This window comes from Dama dama, chromosome 16 (genome assembly GCF_033118175.1).
Source record: "Dama dama isolate Ldn47 chromosome 16, ASM3311817v1, whole genome shotgun sequence".
Lineage (NCBI taxonomy): Eukaryota > Metazoa > Chordata > Mammalia > Artiodactyla > Cervidae > Dama > Dama dama.
The window spans coordinates 14,899,873-14,924,677 of NC_083696.1; the positions used below are offsets into that span (position 1 = coordinate 14,899,873).

Below are 24,805 nucleotides of genomic sequence, written 5' to 3' on the forward strand. Positions count from 1 at the left end.
AATTTTCAATCAACATTCATTATCTAAAATAACAAGGACCTAATCAATAAACTGATTTTACTTCATATCTAAGGCATCCAAGAAATTCAGACCTTGCTAGTAATGCCTATCTGATACTGTGCCAGGCAGTGCTGTTTTCCTAGTAGCTGACTTCACCCTCCTTTCCTTCCTTTTTTTGAAGTATTTATTTATTTGACAGTGTCAGGTCTTCACTGGGGCACACAGACCCCAGAGCACACAGGGGCTTAGCTGCTGCATGCCATGTGGGATCATAGTCCCCTGACCAGGGACTGAACCCAGTCCCCTGCATTGGAAAGTGGATTCTTAATCTCTGGACCACCAGGGAAGTCCCCATCTCCCTTTTTAATTAAAACAAAAAATCCAGATACTTTAATGCAGACTACCCCAGACTTGCATTATGTAGAAATCAAGTTGTCTTAGAATACATGTGGGCTTCCCTAGTGGCTCAGATGGTAAAGAACCTGCAGTGTGGAAGACCTGGGTTCAATCCCTGGGTCGGGAAGATCTCCCAGAGAAGGGAATGGCAACCCACTCCAGTATTCTCCCTGGAGAATTCCATGGACAGAGGAACCTGGTGGGGTATAGTCCATGGGGTCACAAAGAGCCAGACATGACTGAGTGACTAACACTTTCAAAGGACTTTCTCCATCATTTATTTCTTTAATGCTTGCAATTTTATTCAGTAAAGGTGGTTAAATTTGTATCAGAACAAAGTAAAAAAATTTTTAAGACATGAGAAGTTGCAAGAAAAATAAAATCCCTCATCTTCCCACCCACTGTTAGTATTTTGATGTATTTCTCTCTAATCTTTTTCTATGCCTACTTGGGGAACTAATTTTACACAGCTGGGATCATAGTATGGATATAATCTTATATCCCACTTATTTCAATCATGACATCAGCATTTTCCATTTATGAGCTCTTCATAAACAGTTTTAATGACTGCATAATATTCCATGGAGCTGCTATGTAATCATTTACATAATGCTTCCCCTATGTTTGAATATTTAGTTGTTTCAAGCTTTCCTCTATGATACATAAAGTTTCCATCTTGATGCATAAATCCGGGTCTGCACTTTAGATTATTTCCTTATGAGAAATTCCCAGAAGAGAAATGACTAGCTCTAAGGCAATGAACATTTTTCAGGCCTGTGATACACATTGCCAAATTGCTTTCCCAAAAGGACTGTACCACTTCACACTCCCACTGACACTGTTGCTCATTCCGTTTATAACAACATCATGTGACTGAAACGGCCAATAGCAAGGTTTAAATAAACGATCATACATCTCACCAGTGAATTATACAGCCCATGAACTTGATTATGAGGCCTGCATAACAACATGGAAAAATAGTTATGTTGCAGCGTCAAGCAGGAAAAGCAGAAAACAGAATTTATGTAATTGCTGCTGCATTAAAAATAAAAAAAATTAATAACTGCATAATGATGAGAGCTGGAAGGATAAAACAAAACAGGAAACATTGACATATAAGGATCAATGTGGCAGGGTAATGACTTTAAGATTTATCACTGCTCCTCCAGTTTTAATTATTCTCATTTTCGGTGTTATTTTCACCCTATATAGCTATAGCACTACTTCATATTTCAAAAACTTAGCACACAGGCAAAATATTCAGGCTACAAGATGGCACAGGGCAGGACTTCTCAAAACCAAGCTGCGCCTGCCGACGAATCCTAGCAGTTTCCAAAGCCAGCCCCAGCATTTTCGCGGCTAAAGGATCATGGTGGTCTTTTCTGAATTCCCAGAAATAATGAAGTCAATGAATGGAATTTTCTCGAATGTAAACTCTCCCATGATTTTTTCCTCCAACCTCTGGCAACGGCCACCACTCTTCTGCCGGCAGATGACAAGAATGAAGACTTCACAAATAGTAACAGAAAACCACCAAAACAGCTGGTCACATTCTATGGCTCCTGCCATTGTGGTTGGACCATTTTGCCCTAGTAGGGAAGAGAGTCATATTTTCTGCTGGCAAAATTGTTCCAAATCTTGTGCTGGTGCGAATATCAATATGTTATGGCGATCATTCAGGAGCACTGTGATGTCAGTTGCCAGGACTCACCATCCGGAAGACTTGGGCAAAGCTGAGTTCTGACCTTTTCTCCGCCCTGTTCTGAGTGGGAGAAACACAGAAGATGACTTAACCCAGAGCTGATAGGGTCCAATTACCTAAGCTGACTGGAGAAGCAACAGCCTTTTTGAAAACCAACTCCCGGTTTCCCAGTGTCTGCTTGAATACTTGCCTGCCTCCAGTCTGTCTCTGAGCTTCCCTCATAGCTCAGTTGGTAAAGAATCTGCCTGCAATGAAGGAGACCCCAGTTCGATTCCTGGGTCAGGAAGATATGCTGGAGAAGGGATAGGCTACCCACTCCAGTACTCTTGGGCTTTCCTTGTGGCTCAGCGGGTAAAGAATCCGCCTGCAATGCGGGAGACCTGGGTTTGATCCCTGGGCTGGGAAGATCCCCTGGAGAAGGGAAAGGCTACCCACTGCAGTGTTCTGGCTTGGAGAATTCACAGGGTCAGACACAACTGAGCGACTTTCACTTTCAATTTCAGTCTCTCTGCATCGGCCTACAGTGACTTGAAGAACAGCTACTTAACATCTTTCTACTTTAGGGGTGTTCCAGGGACCAGAACCTCAGCATATCTTTGGAACTTGTTAGAAATGCAGAATGACAGGCCCTGCCTCAGACATGGAGTGGGAATCTGCATTTTAACGAGAAACCTAGGTGATTCACAGACACAGTACATTTGAGACCCACTGGGCTAAACCACAGGACTGATGTCATTTCTTCTGCCCAGACACTTAGTGGCTCCCTGTGGCCTAAAGGAAACCATCCAAGCTCAACAATTTCATCCCAGCCTACCTACTCAGCCTCTTCTTAATTAATTAACTCCCCATATTCAATACTTTCTGAGTACATAAAGCTTTCTCAAGCCCAACACAGTACAACTCTGCATGTGTAGTTTTCGCTGCAAGAATGCCCTTTTCATAAATGGTGAAATCACACTCAATCTTCAAAACCCAGCTTAAAACCTCTTCCAGGAAGCCTTCTGGGACCCCTCCTCCCAAGACACTCCCCACTCATCCTTCCTCTAATCTCTGAGGCCCTCATGTGTGTGCTTAGTCGCTCAGCTGTATCCGAGTCTTTGCAATGGTCTGCAACACGCCAAACTCCTCTGTCCATGGGATTCTCCAGACAAGAATACTGGAGTGGGTTGCCATGCCCTTCTCCAGGGAATCTTCCCAACCCAGGGATTGAACCCAGGTCGCCCACATTGCAGGCAGATTTGTTACCATCTTAGCCACCAGAGAAGCCCAAAGCCCTCATAAACTCAGTCATCTGTGTGCATACATGTGTGTGGCAATTTCCTGTGGGTACCTCAGTAAAGACCCTGATGCTGGGAAAGATTGAAGGCAAGAGAAGGGGGTGACAGAGGATGAGATGGTTGGATGGCATCATCGACTTGATGGACAGAAGTTTGAGCAAACTCCATGAGATAGTGATGGACAGGGAAGCCTGGCGTGCTGCAGTCCATGGGGTCTCGAAGAGTTGGACATAACTTAGCGACTGAACAGCAGCATCTCAGTAGATGTCTAATCCCTATTCCCAAAATGAAAATGGATGAATGAGTGAATGAATGAATGAATGGTGCTACCTCTGGCCCCACCACAGAAGCACTGATGTGACTTTTCCCTTTGGAAAGTGCCCTATCTCACAGGGACATTGTGAAAATCAAATAAGCTTTGTTCTAAACCCAGCACTTCCCAAGGGCTCTGCCTGGGGCTACAGCCCCATCAGCATGACCCAAAGGGATATTAATACAAACAGATTCCAAGGCCCTACCCACAGAGATTCTGATTTGGGAGGAATTCTGCATTTTAACAGGCTTCCCAGGTATGTTGGTAAAGAATCTGCTTGCCAATGCAGGAGACACAAGAGACACGGGTTCAGTCCCTGGGTCAGGAAGATCTCCTGGAGTAGGAAGGGGCAATCCACTCCAGTATTCTTGCATGGAGAACCCCCATGGACAGAGGAGCCTGGCAGGCTATGGTCTATGAGGTCGCAGAGAGTCAGACACGATTGGGCACTTGTGCACTGTATTTTAACAAACTTTTCTGGTGGTTTCAGTAGAAAGCCCCATCTGGAAACAGCAGGCCCATGAGGCTTGTGAAGTTCAGCTCACACCCCTTGACCCAGGTCAGGAATAGGGTGAAGTAAGAGTGTATAGTTCCAGGAGGCCCTCACATTCAAGGTCAGGGAAGTGCAGGGTCTGAGCCTGAGAGAACGAGCCTTTGAACCTTAAAACTATGCGCCCAGGTGCCTCTCTGGCTGCACCCAAGTGCTGGTCCTGCCCTGACCACCCAGAAAAGCAGGCCCAGGTCCAAGGTATACCCTCGCTTGTACCCAGCCCTCAGGAGAACCCAGCCGCGTGGAGAACTCGGCCACTGGCCACAGGCAGACCCAGGTAAGCCGAGGACAAGACGTTCTCACAGCTTTGGAATTCCAGCCCCGACCACTGCAGCCCCGTTCACAGTCTGTTTTCCCTGAAGTGAGGAAGAGGCAGGCTGATTCCAGCCTCATGCCCCATGAAGTCTGACCACCTCGGGGCACCAGGGTCCTTTGAAGAAGCTGGGGCTTGGCACCTCGAGCAAGATTCCTCAGTTCTTCAGACCTGAGGCCAGCCTTGAGGATTTCTGCTGGTGGCACACCACCAAATGGGGATGTCCCCAGGATGGCCAATCATGAGGGCAGGCGAAGGTTTACTTTCCAGGCTGCTCACCTTCCCTTCTACTCCCCAGAGCGCATAAAGCTTGCTCCCTGATCTCCTTTGTTTCTCATGGGCTGTGTAAGGACTCCGTGTCAAGCTCCATGGAAGGCACATTACACGTGTATTTCTTGTGTATCATCACTATGAACCTGCTATGATGCTGAAGCTGAAGCTCCAATACTTTGGCCACCTGTTGCAAAGAGCCAACTCCTTGGGAAAGACCCTGATGCTAAAAAAGATTGAAGGCAAAAGGAGAAGAGGGCAGCACAGGATGAGATGGTTAGATCACATCATGGACTCAGGGGACATGAATTTGAGCAAACTCCAGGAAATAGTGAAGGACAGGGAAGGCTGGCATGCTGCAGTCCAGGGAATCGCAAAGAGTCAGACATGACTTAGTGGCTGAACAACATGAACCCACCAGGTAGAAACTATTTCACAGGTGGGGACACTGAGGCTCAGAGAGGTGAGGGAAGTTGTCCAAGATCACAGGGCAAGTCCATGGCAGGGGTGAGAGTGAAGCCCAGGAGCTCTTCCTGTTCCTCCCCCTGCATCTCTGAATTTACTTTTTCACATTTTATGCCCCTGCTTTGTATTTCCACGCTCCTTCCTCTGTTTTCCTGGATCTGTAGATAACAGCAATCAGAGGCCTTGAGTTTTGGCAGTTTCCCTGGAGGGTATTTCCTGGAGTCTAAGGCTGGATTCTTGGGAATTCCCTGGCAGTCCCCGGATTAGGACTTGGCGCTTTGCTTTCACTGCAAGGGCCCTGGTTCAATCTCTGGTCAGCGAACTAAGATCCTGCAAACTGTGTGGCATGACTAGATTCTTTAGAAGTTGTGGTGGGTTTGTGTATGTGTATGTGCAGGTGTGTAAATGGGTGCACTGTGGTCTCTGGATATCTTCTCAAAATAATGTCCTGCCATTAAAGGAGACATAAGAGATGTGGCATGGGTTCAATCCCTGAGTCAGGAAGATCCCCTGGAGAAGGAAATGGCAACCCACTCCAGTATTCTTGCCTGGAGAATCCCATGGGCAGAGAAACCTAAGGGACTTAAGTTCATGTGGTTGCAGAGAGTCAGACACTGAAGTGACTTAAAATGCACACAGTAAATGACCTTTGATTACAAAGGAAAGCAATTGTGCAAAACCTCAATTATCAAAATATTAATGAGCAAATTTGTGATGTACTAACACAGGCTTCTTTATTATTGCATTAAATATAAGCTCTCATGTGAGTCTAATTTCTAAGTAGTCATAGCATAAATGATTTAGAGAAATCTGCAATAATTATCATTTGAAATGAAAAATACCTGTTATTTCCAGATAAAGCACATACACACATGTACACAACTAGCACAATCAGCAGAGGCCAAACAGAACAAAATCAACTACCTTCCAGAAGGCTAATAGGAATACAAAAGGGGCTGCCTTGAGTTCCAGCCCCAAATTCTCCCTCTGATATCAGCTTAATGCTTTTTCACTTAAAGTGCTCACAAACAAATTGTCACAAGGTCTCCAGGATTGCCCAGAAAGAGGGGAGCATGACCCTCTTCTTGAAAAGGTGGGAAATGAAGGATCTCATTCAGGGTCACAGCTAGGAAAAGAGGGAACCAATGAATTTGCAGACCTCTCCTGCCCTTTCCTGCATCCCTGCACCTTGTCAGCCCAGAACCAATAACAGCATCACGTTTGAGCGGGGAGGCAAGAAAGGATATGTAAGTTTCTCAGGGTTGCATTCTGATTCTCCCAGAACTGTGCAGAAGCTGACACTTACCCAAGCAACCTACTTCACAGGCATCACCGAGAAAAACTAACTTCCAAAAGCAAGCTGAATGGGAATGAATCACATAACAATCCAAGACATAGCAAGAGAAGACAGGAATCCGCTGAATAGCAGGCTGGCTGGCACGGGTGCCAGGGATCAGATAGGTTCGCTGAGTGTGAGCTCAGATAGTGGAGCATCTCAGATAGCAGAGAAAGAAGTTGGCAATTTCTCTGATTCACAAAAAATGGGGAGTCACTGAAGGTTTTGTGGGAGAGAAGAAATCCATCGAGCACTGTGTTTAACGCTCACAAAGCTCAGCTCAGGGCAGTCAGCACCTTCTGGGTTTGCTCTACACAGGTCTTTCATGGGGCACTGGTCAGGGCTAGGGGGAGGGAGCTGGGCATGGACAGTTGGGGAGTGATAGAGAGAGAGTGACAGAGAGTGATAGAGAGAGGAAGGACAGAGCCCCCATCACCAGAGAGCAAACGATCCCACAGCACCACCAGTATCAGGACAGAAAGGAGCTGCAGGAAGACTTATTGGGAAAGGTGAGTTCTGAATAAAAGACTAGATGATAAACAGGCATCACTGACTCAATGAACATGAGTTTGAGCAAGCTCCGGGAGATGGTGACAGACAGGGAAGCCTGGCATGCTGCAGTCCTTGGGGTTGCAAAGAGTTGGACATGACTGAGCGACAGACAGCGAAGTCGGGGGGGGGGGGGGGGGGGCGGGGGGGGGAGGACATTGAGAGCAATGGGAGTCTCTTTGGAGGAGAGAGACTGCCAAGCTGCATCCGGCTGTGGTGCAGACCCTTGCTGTCTGGCCCCCAGCCCCACTCTGCATACTTCTCCACCTTACTCGGCACCCCAGGAGGCTGACCTTTACAGACTACATCAAAGATAACATTGACTCTGACTTCTGTTTGGGTTCAGCCTATAGAAGACACCAGCAGGGGGTTGGAGAGGATGGGGAGAGAGCCTAGGAAACTGCCTTCCTTCTCTTGACCCTTCAGGTCTGGGGGAGTAGGCAAGACGCCCCCTGCTATTAGTACTAGTATTAGGGCTATTAGTACTGCCCTATAGCTGTTGGGCTTCCCCAAATCCCACCCAACTCTTTGTAAAAGTAATTTTTAAAAAAATACCCTCCTTGGACTTCCCTGCTGGTCCAATGATTAAGAATCTGTCTTCCAATGCAGGGGACACGGGTTCGAGCCCTGGTCAGGGAAGATCCAACCTGCCCAGGAGCAACTAAATAAATATTAAAAACAGGTATGTATGTATAAAAAGTAATACTCCCAAATTTATTATGTCCTGCGAGGACCAAGTGTGATACAGTAGGCCTGGAGGAGGTCCATTATCTAGAGGCCTTATAAGGAAAGCCTACACAAGGGGAGAAGCAAGGTTGTTTCTGTATGAATGCCCAGTACTCTTGAGTTAGCAAAGTCCTTTCCCAGTCATGGATTTCCTCGCAGTTCACAACCACCCGGTAAGCATCAGGTGAGTCTGAGCTACCAACTCCACCTCACAGAGACAGTAACGAGGCCCAAGAGTATGTGGAGACATGACCAAGAAGCACAGCTAGTCAGGAGAGAGTCAGGGCCTCGGCCTGATTTTTAAATTGCTAATCCAGTCCCTTTCTACCAGGACAATTTAAAGCAGGCCTGGGATGGAGGAAGAAATTCAGGAGACCTTATACACACACACACACATTCACCAAGAATTAGTGATTCATTCAACAAACATTTATTGACTGCATTTCCAGACTTGTATTGGAAACTGACGGATCAAAAAGATTAGATACAGGGAGAAGGAGGATGAGTCAGAGGAGAAGGGGTGGCCATGTGGAGTGGTGGACGGAGAGCAGGGCCTGGGGTCAGAAGACCTGGCCTCCAGGCAAGTCTATGATTTGTGGCCCTGACATTGTCCATTGCTAAACTCTCAGGGAGTCTGCAGGGGGCCACGACTCCTGGTTTTAGACAAAATGGTCGAATCACTTTCAGGTGGCGACTGCAGGGTTGAAATCCCTTCAACAGCTCCCGATGTCTGAGTATGATAACCATGACCTGTGCTGTTTTGCTCAGTTGCTTAGTCAGGTCCAACTCTTTCAACCCCATGGACGGTAGACCTCCAGGCTCCTCTGTCCATGGAATTTTCCATGCAAGAATACTGGAGTGAGTTTCCATTCCCTTCTCCAGGGGCTCTTCCTGACTCAGAGATTGAACCTGCCTCTCCTGCATTGGCAGGCAGATTCTATACCACTGTGCCTCCTGGTTCTCGCTTATCTCTCCAGTCTTGGCTGCTGGAGGCTCTGGGATTCTTGCTACCTTGACACTGGGAGCCACACACAGTCCCCCATAATTACACTTCCTCTCTTACCCACAAGACTTTGCACTAGATGTTCCCTCTGCCTAACAGGCTTTCCCCTATCATCATTCCACTTTCCTTACCTGGAAAATGCTCACTCAGACTTCTTGACTCAATTCAGGCAGTTACCGTATCCTCAGGAGTGACCAGTACATACCAGGTACCAAGAAAGTCTCCAGTTTTTTGTTTTTTTTTTTAAGGGGGAGTTAATGATTTGATTGATTAAGAAAAATAAAATAGCTAGCATATTGTGAGTATATTCTGTCTTCATGGCATAATAATAGAAATATCATACAAACTTTGTGGAACTAGAATCTTGAAAGTGGTTGAAAAATAAGTGGCTGCATGTTTGGATAGATGAGTGCGTAGATGGATGGATAGATGAACTGAGGATGGGTGAGGCAGATGGATGGTGAATTAAATGAGTGGCTTCATGGATGGATAGTTGGATGAATGAAATAGCTTGCTTGAACTTGATCAAGTTCAGTCATCTTAAGGCAATGAGAAAAGGCAGAAGTTGAACTGGGAAGACTGGGACTGCAGAGCTTGGTATTAAAAGAACATTTGGAACTTTGCTAGCCAATGTAAAGTGTGCTTGTGGACAAGGAGCCATTTGTGCAAAGGCCTTAGGAAATTCAAATCTGCTGTCCCAGGTGAATCCCTAAGGATAATGCCCATCTTCAAAGAATGACTGACTGACAGGACTTAACTTAATGGAAGCCCAGCAAGGTTAGGTCAAGGAATAGAAATCTGTGACTTCCGGGAACTGACAAAGACATTTCTATGACTCCAATGACAAGACAACAATGAACAAAGAGATGGAAGTACAAGGAGCATCTATAAGGAGATGTTAAACCAAGGTGGATCAGTGCTTTACTATACACCTGAAACTAACACAACATTGTAAAAAAAAAATAATAAAGTAAAAAAAATTGAAAAAAAACATTGTAAAAAAAAATTGCATTAAAAAAAAAAAAACCCAAGGTGGCAATTCCTCGCCTAGTGTCAGAGTTTCAAGATGAAATTTTTGCCCACAGCATCAGGTCCTAAGCCAGCCTGCGTCCTCCTCAATCCCTCGACAGGCTCCCTCTACCATAGGCTTGCTCAAATCCCAGAGGCTTCTGACAGCTGAGTCCCACATTCCACAGCTCCTTGGAAACCCGCAATTCACAGTACTCCCGTCCCCCAACCTTTAAGTCCTCTCCTTTTCCTTCCCCCGGTAAAGGGTAATCAGTAGCTTGTCAAATTCGTGCCTCTAGACCTTGCCGAGGGCTGGAGAGAGCTCCCTGGAGACCCATCCAGTGCACTTGGCCCAGGATTACTAGGGTGGGGCTGGATTTCCTTTGGAGCCAAAGATGAAGCATCAGCAAGAGTCTGCTTTCTATGATGGCCTGCGTGCTGAAAGAGGAATCTTTTTTTTTTTTTCTTAAGTACAAGAATGACTTTTCTTTTAAAGTTAAAGGGAGTGAGAACTCAGACTTAGCATGGAAAGCCAGTGAGGTTTCTTTCCAAGGTACTTCTGCCTCGATCAAGCCCTTTCTCATAGTTTTTATTTTGATCTCTTACAGGAGCCTTCTGAGTAGGCTCTCCCCTTTGATTGTATGATAGGATTACCTGGAGAGTTGTTGTTGTTGTTTAACCTGGAGTGTTTTTTAAAACCCTGACACTCTGGTCAGACCCAAGAACAATTACATAGGAATCTGGGGGATAGAATAGGTCCAGGCCCCAGCTAATTCCAACTGGTCCTCCGTGGTGGCTCAAATGGTAAAGAATCTGCCTGCAGTGCAGGAGACCCAGGTTTGATCTCTGAGTCAGGAAGATCCCTTGGAGAAGGGAATGGCAACCCACTCCAGTATTCTTGCCTGGAGAATTCCGTGGACAGAGGAGCCCAGCAGGCAACAGTCCATGGGGCTGCAAAGAATCAGACACAACTGAGCGTCTAACACAACACAATTCCAATGTCAGCCCAGGTAAGGACAGGTACTCTGGGTGTCAGCATCATTTTGCCAAGCCTTGGGAGCCTCCACAGGGTGAGATAAGCTGATCTGAGGTATCACCACTAGTCGGGGGAGCTTCAAAGCCAGGACCTCTGTTCACTCACAGACCATCAGTCACTCTATTCTTCCAGGAGTGGCTCTCAGGGTCCCAGGAGACAAATGGTTACTAACAAACACAGCTGATGCCTGAACAACACCAATTTGAACTGCACAGATCCACTTATATGTAGATCTTTTCAGTAAACACATACTAGAGGACTACAACACCCATTGTTGGTTGAATCTGCAGATGTGGAACCACAGATCCAACAGCCACTGAAATGATACATTCGGCGCAATGAACAATAAAAATAATTGTAACAAAAAAAGGCTGTGTGAAAGTCTTTACATCTTCTGGTAGTTATCAAATCCCATTAAAGTCATAGAGCGGGGAAGATGCAAGTTTCTTCCATCAACAAAGTGATTGGTAGGCTGTTTCTTTGCTTTTGAGTATTCTATTCTACCAAGTTTTGCCTGTTTCCGCAACATTATTATATCTGATAGGTAATTGAATGTATGATTTTCTGCTTGTCAGCCCTTGCCAAAGACCCAGCTGAGACAATTGATACTTGAAACAATCTAAAACAATGCAAACATTTTCCCTGGAGTCTCTTGAAGCTATTCCTACATCAAACAGAATACCAGAAAGCCACACAGCTTAACGCTGACGCTTTAATTCATCATGTAGGGACTTCCCTGGTGGTCCAGTGACTTAAGACTCTGTGCTCCCAACTCAGGTGGCCCAGATTCGATCCCTGGTCAGGGAACTAGATCCCACACCCTGCAACTAAGAGTCCGAATGCTGCAACTAAAGATCCCTAAATAAACATATGTATTTTTAAAATTCATTGTTTAAGTGCATCAGAATCTGTCATTTCTTTGGCGCTGGAGAAAGCCAAAAAAGAACACTCCTATTTCTTTGGTAACAGTTTTTTCCAGGGGGGTACTTTTTATTTCAATGCTCCTTAAAGTTTTATCTTATAACTTCTCAGAGTTTGCCATTGAAGGAAAAGAAAACGACTACTGATGAGCTGATTCGCTCTTATTTATTGTCCAATGTGACCTATAATTCATCCTTTTGCATTTTCCCCTTGATTGCTAGGGATCTTGGTTCTAACTTGTATGTATTAATACAATAGATACTTTTACACTATGGATCTGGACCAACTTACTTCCCCACTACATTTCATTGCATTTGATCCTCTTCCTTATTTTGACAGCTCTGGTTTATGCCACCTCAAATCTCTTTTAGAAAAAAAAGGAATAAAGCAGAGCATAATAATTGAGTAATGAACAAAGGAGGATACCAGTACCCAGACTTAAGTGTAACCGCATCTGCTTTCTGAATTAAATAGAGGATTCAAAACTAATTGCTAATTTTGAGTGCCTGAAACTTAACAAAAGGCTATTGAAAGAGGATTAATGGCTTTACTCACATTAGAGATAATTATCTTCAACAAATACTTTCTCATTCAAAAATTTACAGACTTTAGCACAGTACCTGACTTACTGTCAGAACTCAGTAAATATTTGTTGGATAAATGAAGGCAGGGACAAACAGCCTTCAAGGTCATCAAAGAAAGCTCAGTTGATAGAAAATTTGAAACAATAAAAATCTTTCAAAAAGATGATGACTATGATCATTAGTTGTTGGTGTATAGTGTAGGCTTCCCAGCACCAGATCTATACAAAGCACTGAGCAAAACAGCATATTTAGGGCTTCCCTGGAGGTCCAGTGGTTAAGACTCCATGCTTCCACTGCAGGGGGCACGGGTTTGATCCTGATCAGGGACCTTCCCACATGCTATGAAGGGTGGCCAAAAAAAAAGTTAACAAAAATTCAGCATATTGGGACTTCCCTGGTGGTCCAGTGGTTCAGACTTCACCTTCCAGTACAGGGGGCATGGGTTCGATCCCTGGTCAGGAAGCTGAGATCACACATGCCTCGTGGCAAAAAAAACTCCAAAAAATGTAAAACAGAAGCAATATTGTAATAAATCCAATAAAGACTTCTTTAAAAAAAAAAATCCAGCATAATAGTACTCCACAAAGCCTGTATCATTATACCCCTTTCATGATTCAGAAGCCAAGGCTTAGAGTAGCTAAGCAGAGCTAGGAAATGTTGGTGTTTGGATTCTGGTCTGCTGATGCCACAGTCCACATTCTTTATCACCATGCTGTACTTCAAATATTTTTGAATATTTTTTACCACCTCTGTAACTTGGTCATGGGTCAGGACAAGAGATTGTAAACAAAACTTAAATGTGGGTTTTTTCACCTTGCTGATTTTTTTTAGACAGTTTCTTCCATCTGCATCCACAAAACAGGAGAGGGAATGATAGAGGGGAGGATATATATGTATATGATACGATATATGTATGTATGGTATGATATATATGTATATGATATCATTATATATATGAATATGTATGTTTCATAAAGCTTGGAAGTCTTCATTCAATCATAAGTTCCTCCTCCCTTCAAGTGTACGAAGTGATTTTTCACATCCATTATTTGAAGATGGGAAGAGCAAATCACTTCAGTATTCTTGCCTCGAGAGCCTCATGAGCAGTATGAAAAGGCAAAAAGATACACCAGAAGATGAGCTCCCCCGCCCCAGCTCAGTAGGTGTCCAATATGCTACTGGGAAAGAGTGGAGAAATAGCTCCAAAAAGAATAAAGAGGCTGCACTGAAGCAGAAACGATGCTCAGTTGTGGGTGTGTCTGGTGATAAAGTAAAGTCCAATGCTGTGAAGAGCAATATTACATAGGAACCTGGAATGTCAAGTCCATGAATCAAGGAAAATTGGAAGTGGTCAAAAAGGAGATGGCAAGAGTGAACATCAACATTTTAGGAATCGGTGAATTTAACTCAGTGAACTAAAATAGACCATTATACCTATTACTGTGGTCAAGAATCCCTTAGAAGAAATGGAGTGGCCCTCACAGTCAGCAAAAGAGTCCAAAATGCAATACTTGGGTGCAGTCTCAAACACCAAAGAATGATCTCGGTTCATTTCCAAGGCAAGCCATTCAACATCACAGTAATCCAAGGCTATGCCCCAACCATGAATGCCAAAGAAACTACAGTTGAACAGTTCTATGATGACCTACAAGACATTCTAGAACTAAAACCAAAAAAAATGATATCCTTTTCATCAGAAGGACTGGAATGCAAAAGTAGGAAGTCAAGAGATACCTGGAGTAACAGGCAAGTTTGGCCTTGGAGTACAAAATGAAGCAGGGCAGAGGCTAACAGAATTTTGCCAAGAGAACATACTGTTCACAGCAAACACCCTCTTCCAACAACACGAGAGACAACTCTACACATGGACATCACCAGACAGTCAACACTGAAATCAGATTGATTATATTCTTTGCAGCTGAATATGGAGAATCTCTACACAGTCAGCAAAACAAGACCGGGAGCTGACTGTGGCTCAGATCATGAACTTCTCATTGCAAAATTCAGGCTTAAATTGAAGAAAGTAAGGAAAACCACTAGACCATTCAGGTATGACCTAAATCAAATCTCTTACGATTGTACAGTAGAGGTGAAAAATAGATTCAAGGGATTAGATTTGGTAGACAGAGTGCCTGAAGAACTACAGATGAATATTCGTAATATTGTACAGAAGGTGGTAACCAAAACCATCCCAAAGAAAAAGAAATGCAAAGAGGCAAAATGGTTGTCTGAGGAGGCCTTACAAATAGCCGAGAAAAGAAGAAAAGCGAAAGGCAAAGGAGAAAAGGAAAGATATATCCATCTGAATGCAGAGTTCCAGAGAATAGCAAGGAGAGATTGCTATTGCTAAGAAAAAATTTTAAGTGAACGATTCAAAGAAATAGAGAAAAACAATAGAATGGGAACAACTATAGATCTCTTCAAATATTGGAGATACCAAGGGAATATTTCACGCAAAGATGGGCAAAATAAAGGATAGAAATGACAAGAACTTAACAGAAGTAGAAGAGATGAAAAGAGATGTCAATAATACACAAAAGAACTATATTTTAAAAAAAAAAGTCTTAATGACTCAGGTAGCCACAATGGTGTGATCACTCACCTAGAGTCAGACATCCTGGAGTGTGAAGTCAAGTGGGCCTTCATCACTATGAACAAAGCTAGTGGAGGTGATGGAATTCCAACTGAGCTATTTCAGATTTTTAAAAATGATGTTGCTAAAGTGTTGCACTCAATACGCCAGCAAATTTGGAAAACTCAGCAATGGCCACAGGACTGGAAAAGATCAGTCTTCATTAGGGCACTCAAAGCTGGTGCACTGGGACAACCTAGAGGGATGGGATGAGGAGGGAGGTGGGAAGGGGGCTCGGGATGGGGGATGCATGTATACCCCTGGCTGATTCATGTCAATGTATGGAAAAAACCACATTATTGTAAAGTAATTAGCCTCCAACTAAAATAAATAAAGTTTTAAGAAATCAGTTTTCATTCCAATCTCAAAGAAATGCAATGCCAAAGAATGTTTAAATTCCCGTACAATTATGCTCATCTCACATGGTAGCAAGGTAATGCTCAAAATCCTTCAAGCTAGACTTCAACAGTATGTGAACCAAGAACTTCCAGATGTACAAGCTAATTCAGAAAAGGCAGAGGAACGAGAGATCAAATTGCCAACATCTGTTGGATCATAGAAAAAGCATGGGAATTCCAAAACACATCTACTTCGGCTTCATTGACTATGCTAAAGGCTTTGGCTGTGTGGATCACAACAAACTGTGGAAAATCCTTAAAGAGATGGGAATACCAGACCACCTTACCTGCCTCCTGCGAAACCTGTATTCACGTCAAGAAGCAACAGTTTAGAACGAGACACGGAACAATGAACTGGTTTTAAATTGGGAAAAGAGTACATTAAGGCTTTTTATCATCAATCTGCATATTTAACTTCCATGCAGAGTACATCATGCAAGATGCTGGGCCGGATGAATCACAGGCTGGAATCAAGATCACCAGCAGAAATAACAACAACCTCAGATATGCAGATGATACCACTCTAATGGCAGAAAGTGAAGAGGAACTAAAGAGCCTCTTAATGAGGGTGGAAGAGGAGAGTGAAAAAACTGGCTTAAAACACAATGTTCAAAAAACTAACATCATGGAATCTGGTCTCATCATTTCATGGCAAATAAATCGGGGGGAAAGTGGAAACAGTGGCAGTTTTTTTTTTTTTTTTTTTTGGTCTCCAAAATCTCCGCGGACAGTGACTGCAGCCATGAAATTAAAGGACGATTGCTCCTTGGAAAAAAGGCTATGACACACCTAGACAGCGTGTGAAAAAGCAGAGACATCACATTGCTGACAAAGGTCCATATAGTCAAAGCTATGTAGCTATGTTTTTCTAGTGGGCATGTAAAGATGTGAGAGTTGGACCATAAAGAAAGCTGAGCACTGAAGAATTGATGCTTTTGAATTGTGGTGCTGGAGAATAGTCTCGATAATCCCTTGGACAGCAAGAAGATCAAATCGGTCAATCAACCCTGATCAAACCCTGCCCAATCAAACCAGTCAATCAACCCTGAATATTCATTGAAAGGACTGATGCTGAAGCTGAAACTCCAATACTTTGGCCACCTGATGCGAAGAGCTGACTCATTGGAAAAAACCCTGATGCTTGGGAAGATTGACGGCAAAAGAAGGGGGCAGCAGAGGATGAGATGGTTAGATAGCATCATAGATTCGGTGGACATGAATTTGAGCAAACCCTGGGAGATACTGAAGTACAGGGGAGACTGCCGAGCTGCAGTCAATGGAGTCACGGACACAGCTTAGCAACTGAACAACGAAATGTCATTTAACTCTGAAAACCTATAGGGTCGGTTCCATCATTTCTGCCTTCCAGGCGAGGAACCCAGTCCATGGAGAGGAAAGGATCATGATGGCGCCTGGACAGTCCCCAGCCAGCCTGGCTCCAGAGCGCAGGCGCTAATCCTTTCTCACAGCTTCCTCATGCTCTCAGCCTGGTCCCATAAGACTCACAAGATGGCATGTGTGCTGTGCTGAGTCACTCAGTCACGTTCGACTCTTTGCGGAACACGGACTGCGGCCCACCAGGCTCCTCTGTTCATGGGGATTCTCCAGGCAACACTCCTGGAGTGGGTTGCCACGCCCTCCTCCAGGGGATCTTCTCAACCCAGGAATCAAACCCAGGTCTCCTGCATTGCAGGCAGATTCTTTACCACCTCAGCTACCAGGGAAGCCCAGATGGCATGTAAACCATGAGAAACGTATGTGCATCCCAAATGTACAATCATAGACACATTTTGGGCAGAAGTGGAGGCTTTAGGTATGCAGAGGTCAGGAATATTTTGGAACAGAGATGAACCAAAAGGAGTTGGGCCTCTTACACTGACCTGGGCTGAGCTGAGGATATGCAGATGTAAGGAAGGAAGGGCCTACACTGAAAAAGCAACTGTGTTTGGATTCAAGTGGAAGAACTATTTTTTGTTTATACGATATTAACCTGTTAGCTAAATTTCTGTCAACTGAAACCACCAAACTTTGGGACCTCCTTGGTGATCCAGCTATTAGGACTCCCCATTTTCATCGCAAGGGGCCCGGGTTCGATCCCTGGTTGGGGAACCAGACCCCACATGCTACAACCAAGACCTGGCACAGCCAAATAAGTTAATTAATTGAAAAAAAAAATACCACCAAGCTTTTACTTGCAGCTCACACAGCAGAGCCCACCCACCCCACCTTCAGATTTCCGGCCTTAAGCGGTTAAGATCTGCCGCACACATGCAGCCCCTCCCAGCCTTCCCAGGATTCCGAGTCTCTCTTTCAACACCTTAAATTCCTCATCTCCCTTTCTCCTCTTAATCACCACCCCAGGGAGGCCTTGAAAAGAGTGAAAAGGGGCAGACCAGGGCTCAGCTTCCCTCACACTTCAGGGGGGCCAGCTGGCGAATTCGGCCATTCCTCTAGATTTTCTGGCAAGTTCTCCAGGGAGCCTGCTGTTCCATGCCCCGACGCCGTTCTCTCTGCCTTGAAAGCCTTTCTTCCCTCCTCAGCCTGCAATTCACTCTCTCAGAAGTCAGCTCAGTCACCAAACCAGAGTCCATCTTCCTCCTTGCGCTCATGGCGCTGACCACATTTGAGTGAAATCATTGCTTCTCACCTGTCCCACTAGCTGGGTGTGTTTCAGGTGCTGAGGTTTACACCTTACTGTTTTTGCCTCCCTAGCCTGGGGCCTTGCACACACTGTGTGCAGATTAAACAACTGCGGTCCACACCTCAGTTCTACTTAACAGTAGACCCCACTCATGAGAATTCATGTTGGCAATGGGCATCCTAATTTGCACATGACTTCATATGACACCACCTCCCCGATGCTCAGCGTGGCCTTAGGATCTGGGTATCACCAAGAATGTTTTCAGGTGAGGAAACGGAGACTCAGAGAATGACGATGGCCCCAGGTCACACGGTGAGAAGAGGTAGGACTGGAATCCTGGCCTCCTAGCCTTTCCTGGCCCCCACCCCTGCCCCCGCACACCACTGGCCCTCAAGGGACGTTCGCAAGTCTGTGCTACGGGTTGTTTCTCACATGTTGCCATGGACATCACTAGTCCAGTCTAGGTAACATATACAGCTCACTCTTACTAGAACAGCCTCGCCCTCTGTCTGCTATTTCTAACTTGATGTCACCAATAGACTCCGTTCCTGGACTGAGCTCATCTCTTTTCGTAAAGCAGGACTGTCTGGACAACTGCTCTCTCCTTCCACCCAAGCCGAAGCAAGTCCTGGGGAGTGAAGGAAGGGTAGAGATCTCCTGCTAGAGAAGGGAGATTCCAGTTCAGAAAAAAAAAAAAAAAAAACCCTCCCAGGAATTCCCTGGCGGTCCAGGGGTTAGGACTCCGAGCATTCACTGACGAGGGTACAGATTCAATCCCTGGTCCCACAATCCCAGGGTTTTTTTTGTGTGGCATGGCCGAAAAGGAAAGAAAACCACCTTCCTGTGTGCATCTGGGCCTAAGAACCTTGCTCTACTCTGCCACCCGAGGGAGGTGAACTGTCAGAGGGGTCCATGCTTGCTCGTCATGCCCAAGAGGTATCCCTGGAACTGGCATGCAGACATTAAAATCCTAATTCAAATGCACGAGGAAGATTGGTATTTAGAAGAGACCTGCTGGCATTGATTAAACTAAGGGAAGATTCCTGCTATAAGGAGAATCGTTGGCCCAGAATAATTCATTTATACCTAATGGGTTTGCTTCAAAAAGGACCCACCAGCTCCCACTTCCACGCTTGGAGTACTAGGACATGTGATCTTTCTCGGGTCCCCACTGCCTGGAATCAGAGCTTCATTTCCTCATCCTGCTTCCTTTTCCTCCCCAAACGTCTGTGCAGATCTGAGGTCCTGGCCTGGGAGTTGAGGAGGGGCCTTGGCGTGGTACCCCTTTGGGAAAAATAAAAACACACGGCTGGCAAAGCCTGTAGCGGATGATACATAAGGAAAGAAAGATGTGTCTACACTTCATCATGGCTCCGTCTCTAAGATCAATTTCATTTTTACATCAGGGACAGAATCCGGTGGCTCTTACTCATGGTTGCGTCATTGAGGGCAGTGATTGTGTTCCCTACACTAAGTAGCCCTTGCACATGTGTTAGACAGGGAGGGTGGTGACGGCTCTGTAACATCATTCAGGTCAGCCTCTTCCCCATCCCTGGTTGAGGAAACTCCCACCCCTATTTCTCTCAACAGCTGGCTCTAAATCTCTACCCCTTCCTCAAACTCACAGCTGCATCCATCCCAAAAGGCTCCCTCATCCTCAGCAAAGAAGACATCCGGTCCTGGATTCTCAGGGTTCCTCAGCTACCCTTCCAGTCCTGTCTCTCTTCTTCCACTTGAGCCTGCCATCTCCCCAACTGTCCCCTCGGTGAGTTTTATCCTCTCCCTGAAGTGTCTGGAATGGACTCTTTTCCACCAGCTCTTCCTATCAACAGTCAACCAAACTCACATCTCTCACACAACAAAAGTAAAAATCCCTTCATCCCATTTCCCCTCTAGTTAGTTCCTCAGAGCCTGCTGCAGTTGGTTCAACTGTCCCACAACCCACAAGCTAGCATCAGACCCATTCTGCTGCCGAAACAGTTCTTACCAAGGTCACCGTGATCTTCTGCTGACCAAACCTAGTAGTCAGTCTAAGTACCAACCTCCTCCCCACTCACAGCCACTACTCTTTCCATCATATCCCCTAACATTTCATCCTCAAATTCCTAATTGCTCCCACAGATGCCAGGCCTCAACGGCTCCTTGAACAAGACCAGCAGATGTTCTGCCTGTAGACACACCTGCCCCTGGGAAGGCACAGCAGAATCTTGGAGGCTCCCAGACACAGTCATGTGACCTGAAAGTTTAGCAGAGTTGAGCTACCATGTGTTAGAGCATCCATCTTCACGTATCCCTAATAGAGAAAGCTGCCAACTCTGATGTTGAGATCCTGGGAGTCTCTGCAGTTCCCACTTTCCAAGATTCCAGGAATGACTCAATCCTCCTTTAGATATGTTAAAATTCCAGAAAGCCTTGCCCTGGTCAGCAGCTTTATCTCTTTTTTAATTTGCATATCTCTGGTCCCATTCCTACTTTGCTAGTTTATGTTCTCCTCTTAGAATGTGACCTCATTTACAAGTGCCCATGACACTGGCATGCTGGTGTTCTGGGTATCACCAGCAAGGGATCTGTGACTGGTATGAGGTCATCCACCTGGAGTTAGTGATGTTTTCACCTGCTGACTCTCAAACTGTCCCCTGATCCCTGCTCCAGCTCCCTCCTTCAATTCTTCTCAAAAGCCTCCTCAGCTCTTTTCCCATCCTATTAATACAAGGCCCCAGCCTCAGTTCAGGCAGAAAAAAAATGGGTTACCCTCTGGGCTCCCTCCCATAACTATAAACTTTATCACACTTGAGTATTGATTACTCTTGACATTCTATTAGGGCCATTTAGGGCTTATTGTCACATTTATTTTCATTGTAAAACAGTGTTAAAAAGCAATTTATGATTGACTGATACCTACACAAACATCCAGAGCCATTATGTCAATAACCTGATAAATGTTTCACTCACTGGTTTCCAGCTGCTATGGGGAGAGCTCTTACCATTTGCCAGATGCTCAGATGCTGCCTGGGAAACAGATCTATAAGACGCATTTGACAGGACAGAGGGGTGCAGTTAATCAACAATTTTAGGGCTGTTGAATGTTTCCTATTTATTGCTTTAGAAAATAAGAAAAGTATGCTGGATAAAGGGTGAATTAAACTTGGATTCATCTTGGACAAATTGAACTCTAGTCATGACAGTACCACTGCCTGGCACTGTGCAGTCTCTGGGACTCAGTTTCCTCATCTGTACAATGGGCACAAATAACAAGACTGCCTGTCTCACTGGGGATTGTTGGGCTAAGAGATGCGAAAGGCTCCCATGAGCTATAAACTCAGACTGTGAATCAAATACCTTGGCCTTGACCCAACTGGGTGACTTTACAAGATGCCTGCATTATGTCACAGAATTCCTTGGGATACAGTGATATAGGAAATGACAAATAACTTTGAAAAGGCAGGAATCTGAGGCAAGTCTTGGGTAACTCAATAGCAGTAACCCTTTATACAGAAGCACATCGAGAACACATATTCCTACCTCCCCTCCCCAGGAAGATTCACAAATAAGCAAGCAAGAACTTCAGTATCTACTTTGAGCCAACCACCGACCCCGCCCAACCTCGGCCTCCTGGCCTGGCAGCGCAAGTCTCCTGAAGTACGGATGACCTTGGGGTGGTTACTTCAGCACTTCGCCTCATCTCATCTGTCAACTGGATATACTGAGAGAGCCCTTGCCACATGTCGGAGCATTAAGTGAGATCATATGTTTGAAAAAATGCTGGTAAACATTTAACTATCTACAGAGCCGTCTGCATGTTAATGATCAGCATATTTACAGTAAATGTGTGGGATGAATATGAAGGAAACCCCACTAGGCAGACGCAGAAGTTCTTTTCAAAAAACCTGATTTGGAGTAAATCTCTCTATAATGGATGGAGCTGCAGGGAAGGAACATGGATAAGGGTCAAGAAAACATAGCTTTGAGATTTTAGGCTTGAATCCTGTCTGTCACTAGTAGTGACAATTTGCATAATCTTAGGCAATTTATTTAATCTCTCTGAGCTTTGGGTTTCTCCTCTGTAAAATGAGAATAATAATAGCACTCACTTCACAGGATTGCCGTGATGATTATTCAAGATTATGCACTTTAAACAATTCACACAGTGTCTGGTTCCCTGTAATAGTTAGTTTCAGTCGGTAGGTGGGTTGGAGAAAGGAAGACAGACTATTAACTGGTAAATTATTTATATCTTGTTCCATATGGTGGCTCACTCTCACCTAATGAAATATATAAACAGTATACATATTGGCAAGAATCAAACCATCATACTGATCTTCCCTGGTGGAGCAGATGGTAAAGAATCTGCCTGCAATGTGGGAGATCCAGGTTCGATCCCTGGGTCAGGAAGATCCCCTGGAGGAGGAAATGGCAACCCACTCCAGTATTCTTGCCTGGAGAATCCCATGGATCGAGGAGCCTGGCGGGTTACAGTCCATGGGGTCACAAAGAGTCAGACATGACTGAACAACTAACCCCTACCTGCTAAAGAAATATTGTCTTGCTTGTAATGATGGAGAGATGTGGATTGACTTTTTTTCCTTTCTTCAGTTCTTGTCATAAAGTTGTTTACAAAAGAATACAGTTTTGACACATATACACATACGTATACATATATATGTATTAATATATATAAAGTGTTATGCTCAGTCACTCAGTTATGTCCTACTCTTTGTGACTCCGTGGGCTGTAGCCCGCCAGGCTTCTCTGTCCGTGGGACTTTTCAGACAAGAATATTGGAGTGGGTTGCCATTTCCTCCCCCAGGGGATCTTCTTGACCTAGGGATCAAACTTGCATCTCCTGTGTCTCCTGAATTGGCAGGTGAATTCTTTACCCCTGCGCTACCTGGGAAGCCCCTATATATACATATATATTTTTAAAATAATTTTATTTATTTATTCTTGACTGTGCGGGGTCTTCGTTGCTGCATGGGCTTTTCCCTGGTTGCAGTGAGTGGGGGCTACTCTTGGGTGGTGGTGCGCAGGCTTCTCATTATGATGGTTTCTCTTTTCGCAGAGCACAGGTCTAGGGCACATGGGCTTCAGGAGTTGTGGCTTCCAGGCTCAAAAGCACATGCTCAATAGTTGCAGAGTACAGGCTTAGTTGTTCCTTAGCATGTGAGATCTTCCTGGATCAAGGATCGAACGCTTGTCTCCTACATCTGCAGGTGGATTCTTTACCACTGAGCCACCAGGGAAGACCCTAAATACTTTTTTTTTTTTTTAATTTAAAAAGAAAAAACAAACCTTACCCTGAAATGTTGTGGCAGTTGGCTCTATAGATGCCTTCAAGACCATAAGTCTTAAGTAGGTGGAGATAGAAATCTATACCTTGCAGGGAGAAAAGTTAGAAAGTGTTAAAGTATTTGAATCCCAGTGCATTTGGGAAAGCTTCCATAGCGGCCTAAGAGCACCTTCTTGAACACAGAAGGTACTCAAGGACTGGGCTCTCTCCTTTCTCCCCCATGAGCACCTCCACCAGCATCACAAGCTAATTAGCAGCTGACTCTCCCCCAGGCTCCTTTCATCCAGGGCAGATCCTCTTCTGTTTGAAGTTCAGGTCTCTGATCAACATTATCTCCCTCCAGAGCCCAGCCTGGATCATTCTATCTGATCATCCCTTTTTCTTTTCTTCATAACACTTATATACTATCTAGAAGTATCTCATTTGTTTACATGTTTATTATGTGCTTTTCTTTCTCTAGAATATAAACACCATCAGATCAAGGACCTTATCTGTCTCACTTGGCCACTGTATCTCCAGCAATGGAACTCTGGCCAGGCACTCACTCAGTATTTAAGAATAAAGGGACAAATGAACACGTGTCAATTGCCAGTGATGAGGGGATGAGTAAGGGACAGATAAGCAATGCCCCACCTCCCAGCTGACTGACATGCACACATACCTGGGCAGAAATTCAGGCATTTTAGCCAAAGAGCAGATGGCAGCCAAGGCCAGGGTATAGGTAGCAATTGGCACAAGAGGCCCTGGTCATAGTAGAAACCTGTAAGTTTCAGCAACATCAGCTTTGTGTAACTTTGGACAGAAATCTGCTGGTTAGGCACAGCCACATAGATCTGGTGTCTGGGCTTTGGTGCAGGCTTGGATACGAGGCCAAAAGTCCATGTCCTTCCTTGAATTAAAAAAAAAAACAACAAAAGACAAAATCTGGCTCAAGGGAAACAAATTCTTGGGAAATAGCACAAGCTTACTTTGATTCAACCCACATTTACTGGGCCAAGTTCTGTAGCAGGAAGAACAAGATTCAGAGTGTATATCTCGTAGGGTGACAGGACTAGAATGGGAATAACTAACAAAGCAGAATAAGGAGAGAGTACTGAAACAGTCCTTACTTCTCCTGGAACACCGACGAAGGATTCAGAAGCTCCATTTAAACCTAAGTCCAGGCTCTCCATTCTTGTAGAGTGGCAAGTGCCATCAGAAGGCAAATCCACAACAAAAACAGCCCTTGAGAACCTCGGCTGTTCTTGCTCTCATTGCAAAGATTGTCCCACAAGGTCTGACATCCTTCTCCAGCTCTGCAAACAGTGGCAGGCCTGGGGGGCAGATTGACAAACCACTTCCCACTATTGGCTCAAAGCAGGACAAGATCTTGAACCACTCAGTTCCTGGGAAAGAACG

The 24,805-nt window shown here is 44.9% G+C and overlaps 1 long non-coding RNA gene across 1 annotated transcript; it reads right to left on the reverse strand.

Annotated features, from left to right (window-relative positions):
• Nucleotides 1–903: 903 nt before the first annotated feature.
• On the reverse strand, nucleotides 904–24,178 carry LOC133071390 (uncharacterized). Its single transcript, XR_009696416.1, has 3 exons — nucleotides 24,069–24,178; nucleotides 23,415–23,493; nucleotides 904–2,158 (listed from the first exon to the last, which is right to left on the reverse strand). It is a non-coding gene; the product is annotated as an uncharacterized LOC133071390 (long non-coding RNA).
• Between the last annotated feature and the right edge of the window lie 627 nt (nucleotides 24,179–24,805).